Source organism: Diceros bicornis, chromosome 15 (genome assembly GCF_020826845.1).
Source record: "Diceros bicornis minor isolate mBicDic1 chromosome 15, mDicBic1.mat.cur, whole genome shotgun sequence".
NCBI lineage: Eukaryota > Metazoa > Chordata > Mammalia > Perissodactyla > Rhinocerotidae > Diceros > Diceros bicornis.
This window is the reverse complement of record NC_080754.1, coordinates 7,121,740-7,138,551: the sequence shown is the minus strand read 5'-3', so window position 1 is coordinate 7,138,551 and position 16,812 is coordinate 7,121,740.

The window sequence follows — 16,812 nt, the reverse complement described above, 5'->3', positions numbered from 1 at the left end:
GGAGGCCCCACTGCACCAGAGAGCTGGGCTAACAACCTCACCCAACAGCAGAGCACAGCCCAGCCAGCAGCCTACCTGATCACAAAGCCCAGCCTCCATCCCTGTCCATCTTCAAGGCACAGCCTGTGGCTCCATGGGATCACAGAGCACAGCCTGAGGCTCTGACCAACTGCAAAGCCCTGCCTGTGGCCCTGCAGGTGGCCCTGTCTGAACATGGAGTCCAGTCAGCAGCACCATCCAGTCGGGGAGTACAGCCTGAGGCCCCACCCAACCAGGAATGATTGTGGAGCCCACAGACCTGCCCAGTGGAGGAGTTCAACCAGCAGCACCACTGTACCAGGAACACAGCCTGTGACCCCACCAACCACAGGTAAACATGCAGTCCACCTAGCAGCCCTGCTTGAACTCAGAGCCCAGCCAGCAGCACCCTCCCCCACATCAGAACACAGGCAGTGGTGTTGCTGACAAATCCTGATAGCAAGCCCTGCTGGCCTGCAGACACTACCAGCTGACCCATCCAGGACCCCAAGCCAATCTGACTGATGGTGGTCTCTCCCTGTAGAAGCGAACCTGTCAAGTCTGGAAGAGAAGGCTGCTTACTCAAATGCACAGACACCAATGCAAGGATGCCAGGATCAATAAGAATCAGGTAAACATGACACGACCAAAGGAGACTAGTAAATACACTCACTGGTAAAGGTAAATATACATATTCTAAGTCAGATTCTCTAGTTTTGTAATGGTGGTGCATAAATCACAACTATAGTTTAAAAGTTAAAAAACAGGGGTCGGCCAGGTGGCTCAGCAGTTAAGTTGCGCGCTCTGCTTCTGCAGCCCAGGGTTCGCAGGTTCGGATCCCAGACGTGCACTGATGTACCGCTTGTCAGGCCATTCTGTGGCAGCATCTCATATAAAGTAGAGGAAGACGGACACAGATGTTAGCCCAGGGCCAATCTTCCTCACAAACAAAAAAAAAAGGTTAAAAAACAGACTATTAAAAACTACAATAATTTGGTTTTGGATGCACAATATAAAAAGACATATATTGTAACATCAATAACCCAAAATCTGAGGAAGGGGAAAAGAGAAAGTACAAATTTCTGTATGCTATCAAAGTTAAGTTGTTACCAGCTCAAAATAGGATAAGATATTTTATGTAAGACTCATGGTAGCCACAAAGAAAAACCTGTAGTAGATATACAAAAGATTATGATAAAAGACTTAAAACACATGCCACAAAAGTTCATCAAATCACAAAGGAAGACAGCAAGAGAGGAAGCGAGGAACAAAGGCTCTACAAAACAGTCAGAAAACAATGAACAAAGTGACAATAGTAAGTCCTTACCTATCAATAATTATTTTAAAGGTAAATGGATTAAATTCTCTAATAAAAAAACAGAATAGCAAAATAGATTTAATAAAAAAGAAAAACAAAAACAAGATCCATCAATAAACTGCCTACAGAAAACTCATTTTACCTTAAGGACACACATAGAATGAGACTGAAGGGATAGAAAAAGATATTTTCAGCAAATGATAACCAAAAGAAAGCAGGGTAGTTATACAAAGAGAAAAAGCTCCTTGACATTGGTCTTGGCAATGATTTTATGGATATGATACCAAAATCACAAGCAGCAAAAGCAAAAATAAACAAGTGGAACTACATCAAATTAAAAGCTTCTGCACAGCAAAAGAAATGAACAAAATGAGAAGGCAATCTATGGAATTGGAGAAAATATTTGCAATCCATATATCTGATAAGGGGTTAATGTCCAAAATATATAAGGAACTCATACAACTCAAGAGCGAAAAACCCAAATAATTCAATTTAAAAATGGGCAAAGGACCTGAATAGGCATTTTTCCAAAGAAGATATTCAAATTCCCAACAAGTATATGAAAAGATGCTCAACATGACTAATCATCAGGGAAATGCTAATCCAAACCATAGTGAGATATCACCTCACGCCTGTTAGAATGGCTATTATCTAAAAAGCAAGAGATGATAAGTATTGGTGAGGATGTGGAGAAAAGGGAACCCTTGTGCACTGTTGTTGGGAATGTAAATTGGTGCAGCCACTACGGAAAACAGTATGGAGGTTCCTCAAAAAATTAAACTAGAACTACCATACGATCCAGCAATTCCACTTCTGGGATGTATCCAAAGGAAATGAAAGTACTATCTCAAAGAGATATCTGTATTCTCCCATGTTCATTGCAGCATTATTTATAATAGCCAAGACATGGAAACAAACTAAGTGCCCATCAATGGATGAACGGATAAAGAAAATGTGACATATATAGTGAAATATTATTCAGCCATGAGAAAGAAGTAAATCTTGTCATCATGACAACATGTATGATCCTTGAGTACATTATGCTAAGTGAAACTATTCAGACAGAGAAAGGCAAATACTGTGTGATATCACTTACATATGAAATCTAAAAAAACTGAACTCACAGAAACAGAGAGGAGATTTGCGGCTTCCAGGGGCTAGGTAGTGGGGAAAAATGAGTGAAGGTAGTCAAAATGTACAAATTTCCAGTTATTAGATGAATAAGTTCTGGGGAAGTAATGTACAGCATGGTGACTACAGTTAACAATATTGTATCATATATTTGAAAGTTGCTAAGAGAGGAAATCTTAAAAAGTCTCACCACAATAAAAAGAAATGGTAACTCTGTAAGGTGGTAGATGTTTACTATCCTTATTGTGGTAATCTTTTTGCAATATATATGTATATCAATTCATCACATTGTACACCTTAAATTCACACCAAGTTGTATGCCAATTATCTCAATAAAACTGGAATATAAAATACCTGAAAATAGATGAAGAAAATAATGCAAAAAATGAAACAAAAATGTACCCTAATATTAATATAATTTAACTTTCTTCTAGAATTCTTAGTAAATGTATTTTCATAATAAAATGAAATAGGAAGAAAGTATTTAAAAGACAAAAATTGATCGCAATGACTGCCTCTGGAAGAGCATTAAGGTGGCTGATTATAAAATTCACATTGAGAAATCAATAGTGTGTTCATTCTTCACCTGTTAGATAATTATTGAGTACTTGTTGCGTGCCAAAGACTCTATTACTTAAAAGATAAAACAATGAATCTGTCATAGTCCCTTCTACAAGGAGTTTATCTACAGCAGTGGTCCTCAGCCAGGGATGCATCGGAATTACCTGAGGAGTCTTTTGCTAAATATACATGCCACATCTCAGACCTATCGAATCACAATATTCAAGGGTAGGGTACAAGCTGCCTTATTTTAGAAGGAAAAAAATAGCCTTTCCAAAGAATTCTTATATGTGTAACTAATCATTAACCACCACTGCCGAATAAGTGCAATACAGCGAGTTACGTATTATGATAAATGAAATAGAGCAGAAGAGAGGGGCCTTGCCCAAACTTCAAAAGTCAAGAAAGGATTCCTGGTGAAAAGGATGAATAAGCCAAAAACTGAATGGTGAATGAGAATTTTTCAGGTGAATAAGTAGGTTTGGGAAGGTTGTTCAATGCAGGAAAAAAGAAAAAAAAAATCTTGTACAAAATCCCTGATACAAAAGAGTGGCCTAAAAACCAAGAGTTTATTTCTATATACTGATCTTAACGCTTTGGAACATATAGTCGGGGGCAGAAATAACTAGTGTTAGCAACATATGTTAACTTCTCTGAAAAGCTGACCAAGAAATTTACAGAATTTGTGTTTAAAAAAAACAGTGATAAACCATAGAAAAGTCTATTCTGAGGTATACAAAAGAATCCTGAATAGAAGAAATATATAGTATTCCTGAATGGGAAAAATCAATCATATAAAGATCCATATCTTCTCAACATTAGTGTACAAAGAGAAAAAAACATCATATGGTTTATGCTATAATACTTATGCTATAATATTTCGTTAGAATACCTTAAGATTCTTTAATTTGTTCTTAGATTGCAACCTATATGGATTTATACTAAGTATAGATTTGATTTTGAAAAATCTCATTTCATCTCTTTAAATTTTATTTTATTTTGGAGAGGGTGTGTTTTTGTTCTTAAGGATCAGATACTTTCTGTGAATCTTCATATACAGGTAGACTGTAAAAAAATATTAGGAACAACTTTAAGGTGAAAAATGTTTAAATATAAAAAATAAGAGTATGAAATAATGAATTTGACCCAATGAGAAGACTAAACATGAATTGGCTCTTTGCTGTATCAGAAATAAATTAAAGATAGTCTACCATTAACAAAGCCACTTGCAGCCTCTGACAATGGCTGAATAGATTGTTTTATACAAATCTGTAGGCTAGGTAAATGTAAAAAGGTAGACAAAATTTCTTTAAAAATGAACTCATTGGAGGTCTACCATTGCAAGGAGTTTACATGCCAGAGATTCGAAAGAAGAGAGAAGACAAGAGAGGTAACCTGGGAATTTGAATAGAAAAGAAACAAATCTCAAGTTAGTAAGATAGTTTGAGGACACTGTCTCATTATTGATAGTAGACAAAGGAAAAAAACAGAGATGCATACTACTTGAACATCATGATTAACAAAATTGACTCAATTGATAATTATAGAACATGCACACAGAAATGTCACACTACACATTATTTTCAAATTCACATTAAATGTTTATCAAAGTTGGCCCTTTGTAGTGCTATAAAGTAAGCCTCTAATTTAAAAAGATTAAAATTATACAGAATATGCTCTTTGACCATAAAGCTAAAAATCAGTAATAAAATGTTAATGAGAAGTTACTCATATTTTGAAATTAAGCAGTACAATTCTAAAGAACTCAAGGTCAAGAAGAAATCACAGTGGAAGTTATAAAATTTTTGAACTAAATAATAATGAAAATACTACACATTACGTTTTGCAAGATCCAGCAATAAATCAGCTTAGAGGAAAATTTATAGACTTAAATAATAAAGCTGAAAAATCAATGATCTAAGCATGACTCTTTTTTTTTTTTTTTTTTTTTTTTGTGAGGAAGATCAGCGCTGAGCTAACATCCGTGCTAATCCTCCTCTTTTTGCTGAGGAAGACCGGCTCTGAGCTAACATCTGTTGCCAATCCTCCTTCTTTTTTTTTTTCCCCCCAAAGCCCCAGTAGATAGTTGTAAGTCATAGTGGCACATCCTTCTAGTTGCTGTATATGGGACGCGGCCTCAGCATGGCCGACGAAGTGGTGCGTCGGTGTGCGCCCAGGGTTCCGAACCTAGGCCGCCAGTAGCGGAGTGCCCGCACTTAACCGCTAAGCCACGGGTCCAGCCCTAAGCGTGACTTTAAGAAGATAGAAAAATAACAACAAAAGAATGAAGAAAGTCAAAATTAAAGATGGAAAGAAATAAAGGTAAGAGAAGAAATTAAGAAAATAGAAAACAAAGGTAATCTACATAGCCAGAAAATATACTAATAAAATTGATATTCTTGGCAAACAAGATCAAGGAAAAAAGAAAGAGGGCACAAATAACCAATATCAGGAATTAACAAAAAGGCATTATTAAAGACCATAAAAACAAGAAAATGGAAATAAGTGAATATTATGAAAATACTTTATTTAAAATGTCCCGCTTATTCCAGCAGTACTTCAGTTACATGTATAATTTGGACAAATTTCAGAAGTGATCTCACATAACTTCGTTTGAGTTAGGCAAATACTTTACTACCTCTTATTATGTATCAGTACCTTGGCTAATCCTGTGGGACACAAAGGTGAAAATATCATGGCCTCAAACTCACAAACCAATGGGATAATCACTTCCGAACAACTTCACAACAATCTTAAGTGCTCTCATAATAGTCAACTCAGAGTGATAACAGAGCACGTCTAAGAGTAGTCAACCCAAGTTTCAGGTTGCCAATAAAGGCTTTCTGGAGGAGGAGGTAACAATTAAAGAGAGCCTTGAAGGACAAGAGAAACCGGCAATGAAAAAGTCCTAGGCAAGGACAAGTGTGTGAGTCAACAGTTAGGTAGGCATGACTCAACCTCATTTTGGGAGGAATTACTCAAGTTTGATATTGGTAGATTACATATTAAAACCTGTAGCTGAGAAAGAGAGGAGCTTATAAGAAATGATTGTAAATATCAAGGATATGATAATTAGGATCCTGAATAACATTGTATTGCACGCTCAGGTGGGCTGACTCCATTCCACAAGGGATGGGTTGACGTGAGGAATTTAATGAAAAGGAGTAACATGAGCAATTAAGGTTTTACTAAGATTCTTGCTTCTCAAAGTGTGATCCGCAGAACATTACCAACATCATGTGAGAGCTTGTAAATGCAGAAGCTCAGGTTCCTTTCCAAATCTGTTGAATCCAAATCTGCATTTTAACAAGATCACCAGGTGATTCCTACACATTTAATTTTGAGAAATCCTGAATCAGAGCATTCAAAAGGGCGTATTTTGTTCATTGATGGAGGCAAGATTCAAGTGAGGAGAACAATTAGAAAGGTAACTGTAATACTGTAGATACGGGTATACAAGATGCAAGATCATCTCACACCTGTCAGAACGGCTGCCCTCAAAAAGACAAGAGACAGTGAGTGCTGGTAGGATGTGGAGAAAAGGGAGCCCTTGTAGACTTTTGGTGGGAATGTAAACTGGTGCAGCCACTGCGGAAATCAGTATGGAGGTTCCTCAAAAAATTAAAAATAGAGCTACCATACAATCCAGCTATTCTACTTCTGGGTATTTATTTGAAGAAAATGAAATCACTCTTTCAAAAAGATATCTGCACCCCTAAGTTCATTGCAGGATTATTTACAATAGCCAAGATATGGAAACAACCCAAGTGTCCATCAGTGGATGGATGGAAAAAGAAGATGTGGTGTATATACACAATGGAGCATTATTTACCCATAAAAAGAATGAAATCTTGCCATTGACAACATGGATGGACCTTCAGGTCATTATGCTAAATGAAATAAGTCAGATAGAGAAAGACAAACACTATATGATCCCACTTATATATGGAATTTACAAAAACAAGCTCGTAGATACAGAGAGCAGATTGGTGGTTGCCAGAGGTGGCAGTGGAGCAAGGGGAGAAATGGGTGAAGGGCGTCAGAAGGCACAAACTTCCAGTCATAAAATAAGTCATGAGGATGTAATGTACAGCATGGTGATTATAGTTTTTTTTTTTTTAATTTTTTGTTTATTGCAGTAACATTGGTTTATAACTTGTATAAATTTCAGGTGTACATCATTATACTTCTATTTCTGCATAGATTACATCATGTTCACCATCCAAATACTAATTACAACCCATCACCACACACATGTGCCGAATTATCCACTTCGCCCTCCTCCCTCCCCCCTTCCCCTCTGGTAACCACCAATCCAATCCCTGTCTCTGTGTGTTTGTTTATTATTGTTGTTATCTACTACTTAATGCAGGAAATCATATGGTATTTGACCTTCTCCCTCTGACTTATTTCACTTTGCATAATACCCTCAATGTCCATCCATGTTGTCACAAATGGCTGGATTTCATCGTTTCTTATGACTATAGTTCATAATACTGTATCGCATATTTGAAAGTTGCTAAGAGAGTAGATCTTAAAAGTTCTCATCACCACTTTTTGTGGTGACAGGTGTTAACTAAACTTCTTGTGGTGATCATTTCCCAATATATGCAAATACTGAATCATTATGTTGTGCACCTGAAACTAATATGTTATATGTCAATAAAATAATAAAATAAATGATTGTAGTAATGTAGACACAAATTGAAAGGGATTTGTTAAATCATGGAAAATAAATAGGAAAGAAAATGTCAGAAATAATTTAAAGGGAAAATAAGATGTAGGTTTGTTGGGTTTAATTTGAGCATTAAAGGAGGGAGAAAAGTCAAAAATTTTGCTGAGTCTCATAGCTTGGGTGAAAAGACAGATGAACACTATACCAAAAGGAGCAGGCGTAGAAAATACCTCCTCATACAAGAAATAAACTTGAGTAACATTATGTTAAAATAACCAATTATAATGCAAAAAGTCTTTGTAAATTATAAATTACTGATCTTATGGTGTTTTGCAGTTTACAAAGCTCTTCCTTACTTGCGAAATTTTGAATCTATTGAATCATAGTATGAACTTGAATACACCTCGTTAGGGGAATTTAAATTTTATAAAATAGTTATTTTCTTTGAAATTTAAGATTAGATTACTATTAAATCATGAGTTAAGGATTAGGGTAACATAATTTATTATGTTACACTGATTCTTGAATTATGTTCCCTTATGCCCTGTACTTGTGAATACTGCTTAAGAAATATCTGACAAATTTCAAGATTTTTTTGGTTAGTATTAAGACATTTATAGGAGAAATTGCCTGAGTTTCCATCTTTTATAATTCTGCTCTTAGGGGCTATTCTACCAGCTCTGCCCATATAAGCCATCCTTCAGCAAGTCTTCATTTCTGCGTTGTCTAATGCGTCAACATTACTCTTGCTGGTAATGGCTTTTTTGTTTGTTTAACTGAGGCAGTCTGAAAGATCCAGCAGAAAATGTACGGAACATTGTTACTATAATGTTGGTGCAACTACAAAATAGCTACATGTTATAGGGTTTGCCTGACATGTCTGAATTATGGATCTTGTCACCAAAATGGAGACAGATAGATAGATAGATAATCAACTTGTAGTTATTTGACTCCATAAGGAAAATTATTGGTTGTTTTCACTATGGATACATTGAAAGTTTCACGTGCAAAAGAAAAGGAAAGGTCAAATACCTATTGAGACACAAATAAGTAAGTTACTTTCTGTGACCATCAAGTCTTAATCATTCATCAGTGATGAATAACAGAATAGAGATGCCTTGCTAAATCTGAGAGCATGTTAGAACTATTTTTTTTATATGCCAGAAACATTGCCCTGCTAATTTTTTCTTCTTCTTACTCTATAAAATTTCTGTGTTGTTTTGATTTGATATTGAATTACATTTGATATTAAATTATATTATCATATATGTTATGTTATCCCATGTCACTGCATCTGTGTTACAAGGAATAGTTTTTTCAACTTGAAGTCTAAAATAAAATTTGGTATGTTCATTTATGTTGAAATTCACCTCTACATAATAAACATTGATCATGCACTTACGGTATAAAGTGTTTTTCTAGCTATGTTGTAACAGACGTATAGGAACAGGAATATAAAGATAAACATGATATAAATTCCACTTTAAATGATGTAAAATTTAATATGGCCAAATGAGTAGTAGTAGTAGGCAATCGATAATATACTGAAGGAGAATAACCTGAAAACGAAACGCAGCTTGGATCCCATAGTGGAATACATTTTGAAGCCTCTTACTAAGAAGTTGACGTTTGTACAAAATAACATTTCTGTTCTTATTGGCTTCTGTTGTTCTTCAATAATAATGTGTTTGTCTGTGCAAGTGAGCTAAATAAAGCAATGAGTTTGAGATAATTTATACAAGTAATCCAAAGCCTAAATCCATTCCTAAGGAGAGCTAAGGAAAAAAAATCATATAACTTCTGTTTTAGCCTTGGGTGGCTTATATGCTATTTCCATGAATATAGACATGAATGTTGTATTTTTACATAAGTAAACTTTTCTGTGTCGTCTCCTCTCTGTAGCAACTGGCGCCACTGCAAATTTGTGCGCAGTTTAAGTTAGGCCAGTGAAGGATATTTTTTGTTTTTTATTTTTCAATTGGCTTTAACACACTCAAGTAATAATCAAATAAATGGAAGTAAGCTCCAAAAGCCTATTCAGTCTCGTGCAAGTTGCCAATGGTAGAATGTCACTTATTGGAACATTGCTTTTCCTTCTCTGTTATTCTTTCAAAGGGAATTGTACCACTGAAATTCCATTCAAATTATACTCATTAAAACAGCAAGTATAGTTTATCAGGTTACTCAAGTATTCACCTAGTTTACACAGAAACAAATGTACTTTAAACTTTCTAATAAAGGTGAGTCTATTTTAAATAATTCTAGCTCATTTTTAATAATCACATATTTTAATCATCTGGATTTTCTGTTGTTTGCCTTTTACAACTTAAAAAAAAAAATCAAAAACAACAACAACAAAAAAACAAGGACAGAAAACCAATTTGCCAATCAAGAAGTCAGAAGAATCAATAAACCAAAGTTGTTTTCCTGGGTTTTATTACTTCTTAGAAATAGCCTTGTTCGTGATTTCTGTCTCTGCTTTAACATAAAGATCAGCATCTTATGTATAGAAACCAAATCAGAGGTGATTTTTCTCTGTGATGCTTTGTATCATTTATTTACCACTTAAAATGTTTCTCTTCCCAAAAGCAATAGCCTTCAATTTAAAGTCTATGCAGGTTCTATTACTGAAGGAAATAACTTAGACTGTATTTACATGTGGTAAAACTGGTTGAAATGTAAAGTCTGTCATGAAGCTACTTGACAGTACAAAGAAAAAAAACAATAAATGTTCGTCCTACTGAAATCTCCAGACCCATTCTTCGTATTTTCTTTTAAAAATCAGAGAAGGAATAAATAAAATAATATTTTTTGAATATTTCAAATAATAATCTCATTTCAAAATCATAATTTGCTGCAGATCACCCATTTGAATCTTGTATTAGCTTCCTTAATGAGACAAATTACGTATGCCTTTGCCTCCAGGAGGAAATTATCTAACTTAGTTTTCCTAAAACCTTGAAATTTTTACTAAAGAATAAAGGAGAATGTGCACTGTGCAAAACAATATGAGTTTCACGCCCCTTCAGCAGGTGAATGGATAAATAAACTGTGGTATATCGAGATAATGGAATATTATTCAGCACTAAAAAGAAATGAGCTATCAAGTCATAAAAAGACATGGAGCAGGGGCCAGCTCATTGGTGTAGTGGTTAAGTTTGCCTGCTTCACATCGGCAGCCCCGAGTTCACAGGTTCAGATGCCAGGTGCAGACCTACGCACCGCTTAACAAGCCGTGCCGTGGCAGGCGTCCCATATAATATAGAGGAAGATGGGCACAGATGTTAGCTCAGGGCCAATCTTCCCCAGCCAAAAAAAAAAACATAGAGGAAATTTAAATGCATATTACAAAGTGAAAGAAGCCAATCTGAAAAGGCTACATGCTGTATGGTTCCAACACTTTGACATTCTGAAAAAGACAAAACTATGGAGATGATAAAAATATCAACGATCGTCAGGAGTTAGGGGAGAGGGAGGGATGAACAGATGAAGCACAGAGGCTTTTTAGTAAAACTATTCTGCATAATACTATAACAGTGGATACATGTCATTATATGTTATCCAAATCCATAGAATGTACACCACGAAGAGTGAACCCAAATGTAAACTACGGACTTTGGGTGATAATGGTGTGTCAATGTTGGTTCATTGGTTATAACAAATGTACCACTCTACTGAAGGATGTTGATGATGGGGGAAGCTAAGCATGTATGGGGAAGGGAGTATACAGGAAATCTCTATCTTCTGCTCAATTTTGCTGTGAACCTAAAAGTGCTCTAAAAAGCAAACTTTACTAAAAATAATCAAATGAATCAAATGCAAAAAACTTATTAAACCAGTGATGGGTACATAGTGTATCTTGTGAGTCTTCCCATCAGTTACATACTTAGCCTGAATTGACAACTGTAGCAAGCAGATTGGTTTCATTGGAGTGAGGTCAACGTAAAGACCCTGACTCAATAAAAAAATAAAATAAAATAAAAACAGTGTTTGGGTCCCAATAAAGTATGAAAAAGGAGGGACTGATGAAATTTTGATGTCCAAATGTTTGCTGACTTATCCCCTTTTTGGTGTATAAAAAACTTTATGTCATGAAACAGGAAACCAATCTTATCAATAGCTGATGTATGGAAAAATGAGGAAAACCAGGAGGATAATTGTGAGAAAAATAAAAAAATAACCTACTGATAACAGCTTTGGAAATATTAAAACCATTAAGCAAGGATGAAGGAGACTCGTTAGAGAGCTTGTCGCCTCTATATATAACAAAATCTGGCTCACATTGTCATCTCAATGCTCTTTGGGGGACTTGGAGAAAATCTCATTCAATTGTGATATCACTCAATTGAGAACTTTAGTTATGAGTGCTGACCCACTGTTAGGTGAAGTATTTGGCATTCAATCCATTAACAACCTGAATATAGTATCTTCTTCTAAGGTTCAGTAAAAAACAGAGAAAGATAAACATAAACAGCAGATCCGGTTCCTTCTGTTTCCCACAATAATATGGAATGCAGCACTGAAACATTGGAAATGATAAGGACAACAGCTTAGTAGAACTGATGATGTGATAATCAACATAGACCCTCCCCCAATGGGCCACTAACCCAAGACATGGTCGATGCAGTAATTCAGGGACCCCTCCAACTTGTTTGTCTTTCTTCTTCTCTTTTTTTTAAGGTGATTTTGGTGTATACCCAAGGTCAAGAACCACTGAGCTAACACCTTTGTTCATCGCTTATATTCTGGCCCCCATGCTGCTTAAAGTGTGACCTGTGGACCAGTAACACTGACATTGCCTGAGAACTCGTCAGAAATGCAGAATCTCAGGCTGTACCTTAGACTGTGTTTGCCTTTCTTTGCGATCCTACTGAGAAGACAGGAGAGCATCCCATCTCAGTGCCAGATTTATTTATTACCCCACATTGGGATCACGGCTGGTAGGAAAAAAAAATCAACACAGAAAGAGTACATGGAAAGAAAAGAGAATGTCTCAGCCTAATGTTAATATTAGGAAAGAGACTACTTTTGTAAGAAAATTAATGGAGTTCCTACAAAAGACTGGGTAGCCCAATATTATCATTAAAGTGGGGAAGAGAAAAAATTATCTACTTCATCTATCATTATTCCTTAAGGACACTACTCAGATATTGATCCTGGTGTAAATAAGCCTAAAACATGCAAATCAGAAGAAGAGTCAGAAAAGACTATACTAAAACATGGTACAGAATTCGTTTCATTTTCAAAATAAAAGAAGTGCATAATCGAAGGCCGGGAGCTTTGACTGTATCCCTGGCAGAAACTCCAAAGTTGTGTGCCCCTTGTGGAATTGAGTGAGGTGAAGGTGGGAAAAGATTGCTCCTTGGGTTGTAGGTAAAGGAACCACGTGCACTGTTTCCTCTACCAATGACCCTGAGGGCACACTAGAGGGAGTCAGGTGAAACTGAATGGTTATAGAGACAGAGGTAAATGCAGCTGGTTAATGGTAAGAAGAGAAATAGGAAACAAGAAGATAAGTACATTGTCGGGCAAAATCACCCCTGTGTAAGTATATACTTGGATGTGTGAGTGATAGATATGTCAATTATCAGCTTGAGGCCAAATACGAGAAAGCCTATCTCTGTCTAAAATTTATTGGACTTATAAAATGAGAAATATTAGAATTTCCTCAGCCACCTTTTGTAGTAAATCTGTAGTAAATGCTTTTAAGAACACAGGAGTCACAGAAGGCAGTAGGAAATTAAGCTGTTGGTAAAGAAATGAAGAAAGCAGGGATATGAATACCAACCAGCTCTCTATGGTCCAGCATGAAACTCTAATTAGGTTCGTGGTCTTAAAAGGTGATACATTCAGATTGCTGAATTCTTGAAAGAAACGGTGGCAATGGAATAAATCTTTGAAATGAAGAGAAAAAAAATAACCAAACCTATCATTCTATATACAGAAGAGATATCTTTCAAAATAAGGTTGAATAAAGACATTTTCAACAATCTGAGAGAATCTGTTGCAGGCAGGTCCGCACTAAAAAGAAACACTAAATGGGAGTTCTTTAGGTAGAAACTACCTCAGATGGAAATATAAAAATAAAGGAATGAAGAACACCAGAAAGAAAAATTGTACAGGCAAATATACATAAATAGGGAAAATACAAAGTAAAACTAATGACTTATGGGGTTCTAAATATATGTAGAATTAAAAGTCATTACTCATTTTCGATAAGACCTTTCAGCAAACTAGGAGTAAAACGGAACTTCTTTCAACCCAAGTCTCCATCAATGGATGAATGGATGAAGACAACATGGTATATATATACAATGGAATACTACTCAGCCTCAAAAAAAAAACAAAATTGTACCATTTGCAACAACATGGATGGGCCTTGAGGGTATTATGCTAAATGAAATGTCAGACAGAGAAAGACAAATACCAAATGATTTCACTCATATGTGGAAGACAAACAAACAAACACACAGATAAAGAGACTAGATTAGTGGTTACCAGAGGAGAAGGGGGTTGGGGGGGAGGGCAAAACAGGTTAAGGGGCACATATATAGGGTGATGGATAAAAACTGAACTTTTGTTGGTGAGCACAATGCAGTCTATACAGAAACTGAAATATAGTGATATACACCTGAAGTTTACACAATGTTGTAAGCCAATATGACCCCAATAAAATAATTTCTTTTAAAAAAGGAAACTTTCTTATTATAACACAATGCATGCCTGCAGATACTCAATGTTTTAAATATGCCCGTTCTCCCCAAATTAATCTATAGCAATGCCAAGCAAAATCCCAAATAACATTTATTTTTATGAAAATTGTGAATAAGATTGTAAATCTATATGGAAATATGAAGGGCCAAGAATACATAAAGCAAAAGTGAAGAATAAAGCTATAAGACTTATACTACCTGTTTATGACAATCTATTAAAAAGCTCTATTAGTAAAACAGTATGGGATTGGCACAAGAAAAGACACATAGGACAATGGAATAGAAAAAAAAAGTTTAAAATCAGAATCAACTAATTTACAACAAAGCAGATGCTATGGGGCAGTGGAATCAATGATCTTTAAAATAAATGTTGCAGGATTAAATTTGCATGTGGAAAGATTACCTATCTCATGCCATATACAAAAATCAATTCCACAGGGATTGCAATCTAAGCAATAATATTTTAAAGTAAAACAGTAAAATAAAATTTAAGTAAATTTTAAAATGTACTAAAAAACAATAACGTAAAAAGTAAAACAATAAAATTTTAAGAAAAACATCTTTCTGACCCTTGAGTAAGCAAAGATTTCTAATACAAGAAGTTAATTGTAAAGGAAAACAGTAATAGATTAGATGACATGAAAATCAAGAGCTTTCATTCATTAAAAAACAACTTAAAAAGAAAGAAAAGGAAACCCACAAAGTGAGACAAAATATTTGCATATATCTGAGAAAGAGCTTATGTCCAGAATATATAGAGCACTATAAATTGATAGGAAAATGACAAGCAAACCAAAAGAAAAAAATAGGCCAAATACTTGGACAAGTACAAAAAAGGGTATCCAAATGGCTAATAAATATATGAAAAGACACTCAACATCATTATTCAAAGAAATGCAAATTAAACCACAGTGTACCACCACTACACTAAACCAAAAAAGACAGAAGATAGCAAGTGCTGGAAAGGATATGGCACGTGGAAAGTATATGAACTCTTTCATAGTACTCATGGGAGTACAAATTTGTGCAACCACTTTGAAATGCTGTTGACAAAATTTCCTGTAGCTGAACATAAGCACATTCTATGATCTAGTAATTCTATTCTTAAGCCTATAACCAATAGAAATGCATGCATATGTTCATGGAAAAAGAAACACTAAAATATTCATAGTAGTACTATTCAGAAACCACCAATAAGCTGAACAATAGAATGGTGAAATAAAGTGCAGTATTTTCTCACAATGGAATTCTACGTGGCAATGAGAATGAACAATGCAACTATACGCAAAAATATGGACAATTCACAAACAATAAATGTTAAACAAGCTATATAGGAAAAGAGTTCATGTTGTTTGATCCCAAACATATATAAATTTCCAACACAAGTAAACTCATCTATACTGTTAGAAGTCAGGAAAGTGGTATTATTTTTGCACCAGTGACTGGAAGTAGACATAGTGGGATTCTGGGGTGCTGGTGGTGTTGTTTCTTGATATGGATTTTGGTTTTCTTGACTATGTTCAATTTGTGGAAAATTAGGTGTTTCAGTAATAGGCTGGAATAGGAGAGGGCTAAACTAGGGAACATCAGGAATTTCTAATTAAAGGTGGTGCGTCCAGCCGCAAGGACTCGACACCAAGGGCAGGACACCAATGGGCAGAAGTACTGGGGGACGAGGGCAAGGGCAGAATGAATTAAAGAGGAGGACAAGGAAGAACCTCAGTCATGGAGGAATGTTGGAACTTGGACATAGGGGGAAAAACAAGAGTCAATAAACACATCAGGAATACTGTTGAGAGGGAGTCATCAACTCTGTTAGATCCACAAATGGCAGATCCACAATTAGTGGCAATGTCAGTTACTCCAAACTCCTAACATGCACACACAGGCAGAGCTGTGTATACTCTTCCTAGCTGAATCCAAGTAAGAGTTCCTCAGGCTTCTTTCGGCACGAGGAGTATCTTCCTCCTGAAACCTTGGTAACACTGGATTCAAGAGAGTATAACTAGAAAGAATAAGCCACCGGGGGACATGCAAACAAGTTTTCAAACCACAGAGGATTCAGCCAGCATCAAAAGTCCAGGCAAACAAGAATGTAGATCAGATGACCAAGAAACCCAGCTGAACACAGGACCTGGACAAATACTTGGATTTGGTACTGACCAGAGCTGGCTTTACAGGTTGTTCTCCATTTGTGTGTAGAAGATCGGCTACACGTAACAATTTGAGAAGAGAGTGGCAGCCTCTATAAAGGTGTTTCTCAAACATTTGGCTTCAGGACACTTTTACACTTTTAAAAGATATTGAGGATCCCAAAAAGCTTTGGTTTATGGAAGCTATGTCTATAATTAACTGTATTAGAGAGTAAAAACTATTCATTATTTCATTTAAAATCA